We start from the raw sequence: 2,500 nt of genomic DNA on the forward strand, positions 1-2,500 counted from the left end.
CCCGCCCGACGTAGGGGCATAAGGGGCACCCACCAAACCCTTCCACCAAGCAAGAAGCAATCACAAGACATCTCGTATCTTCACGAACAAGCCCGCTTGGAGTGCACGCCCACACCGAGGTGCAAGCATTGTCCGCGCAAGCCCATCCGAGCATCAACTCGACACCCGCTCTCACTCCCCGCCCAACGGTCGGACGTGGCACTCCGACGAAACCCGTCCACCAAGCACAAAGCAATCGCAAGACATCTCGTATCTTCACGAACAAGCCCGCTTGGAGTGCACGCCCACACCGAGGTGCAAGCATTGTCCGCGCAAGCCCATCCGAGCATCAACTCGACACCCGCTCTCACTCCCTGCCCGATGGACAAGCCCATCGTTATGGCCAAACCCCTCCACCAAGCAAGAAGCAATCGCAAGACAAGCCCACTTGGAGTGCACGCCCACACCGAGGTGCAAGCATTGTCCAAGCAAAACCCATCCAAGAATGTCAATTTGACATCCCGCTCTCACTCCTTGCCCGACGTAGGGGCCCGGCATTCCATCGATTTTGACCAAACCCTTCCACCAAGCAAGAAGCAATTGCAAGACATCTCGTATCTTCACGAACAAACCCGCTTGGAGTGCACGCCCACACCGAGGTGCAAGCATTGTCCGCGCAAGCCCATCCGAGCATCAACTCGACACCCGCTCTCACTCCCCGCCCAACGGTCGGACGTGGCACTCCGACGAAACCCATCCACCGAGCACAAAGCAATCGCAAGACATCTCGTATCTTCACGAACAAGCCCGCTTGGAGTGCACGCCCACACCGAGGTGCAAGCATTGTCCGCGCAAGCCCATCCGAGCATCAACTCGACACCCGCTCTCACTCCCTGCCCGACGGACAAGCCCATCGTTATGGCCAAACCCCTCCGCCAAGCACGAAGCAATCGCCAAGACAAGCACACTTGGAGTGCACGCCCACACCGAGGTGCAAGCATTGTCCAAGCACGCCCATCCCGCTCTCACTCCTTGCCCGACGGTCGGATGTGGCACTCCGGCCGAACCCTTCGTCCACCAAGCACAAAGCAATCGCAAGTTATCTCGTCTCCTCACGAACAAGCCCGCTTGGAGTGCACGCCCACACCGAGGTGCAAGCATTGTCCGCGCAAAGCCCATCCGAGCATCAACTCGACACCCACTCTCACTCGCCGCCGGCGGCCGGAGGTGGCACTCCGCCGGCGCCGACCCCCCAAGCATATGTGCCCATGATGGGCGCAATGTGCTTGAAGGGTCGGCGCCGCGGCATAGGGGTACCCCCGCGCCCCGCCCATGCAGGCAGGTCGCCCCCCTATATAGTACATTCTGGCTTTTTTGGGTCTGGCAGGCTTGCATATGAAAAAGCCGAAATGTCACACCATGCCATAACTTTTGATTGTGTTATTATTATGACCGGGACTTGATTGTATTATCTTTTAGACATTCAAATGAGTGTGGAAAACAAGTTTCATAATTTTTGAACCAACCAATAATATTTTATGAATTTTTATTGTTAAAAAATTAAAAAAAATTTAAAAATAGTAAAACGTTTCCAAAAATTCTAATTTTTGGAGGACATCCTTTGTTTACATTGTTTAGCTCCCAGAAAAAATTTCATAACAATCCAAGCACTAGAAGATAGGTTTGGCATCACTTTTGTGTGTTGAGTGGGCATTGCGGCCGTAGGTGCGCATGGGGCGTGCATGGTGGGCGTTGGGTGGGCACGATGGGCGTACGGCGTGCGCACCGAGTGGGCACAAGACAGCGCCAAGAACCTCTATCGTGGGCACCTTGCGCGCGCCCCACAAACTCCAGCAGACGCAAGGCGCGCGCGGCCCCATGCGCGCACGCCCCACGCAGACGCATGGGCTTGCGGCGCGCGCGGCCCCATGCGCGCACGCCCCACGCAGACGCATGGGCTTGCGGCGCGCGCGGCCCCCTGCGCGCACGCCCCACGCAGACGCATGGCGCGCGCGGCAACCTGCGCGCACGCCCCACGCAGACGCATGGCGCGCGCGGCAACCTGCGCGCACGCCCCACGCAGACGCATGGCGCGCGCGGCACCCTGCGCGCAAGCCCCACGCAGACGCATGGCCATGCGGCGCGCCCGCCCATGGCCGTGCCGCATTCGTGCGCATGGGGGCGCGCATGCTGCATGCTCGGTGGGCCTGTGGGCACCTACGGTGGGGGCATGGGTTTGTTCCAACAACCTCCATAGAGTTTTTTCCATGAATTCTAGACGTGGGTGGTCACGCCCAACAAAGACGCATGCTGCGCGCGGCTTGCGCGCACGTCCCACGCAGACGCTTGGGCATGCGGCGCGGGGACACACGCCCGCAGACGCATGCCGCGCTTGGAACTCTGCGCGCACGCCCCACACACGCCCGAAGGGCATGGCGCATGGTGGGCACGGAAGAGGTACAATAACCTCTCAATTATTTTTGTGATGCACCGTAGGCGTTCGTGTGCAAGCCTCGGCCAC

The sequence above is a fragment of the Cucumis melo genome, chromosome 10 (genome assembly GCF_025177605.1).
Source record: "Cucumis melo cultivar AY chromosome 10, USDA_Cmelo_AY_1.0, whole genome shotgun sequence".
NCBI lineage: Eukaryota > Viridiplantae > Streptophyta > Magnoliopsida > Cucurbitales > Cucurbitaceae > Cucumis > Cucumis melo.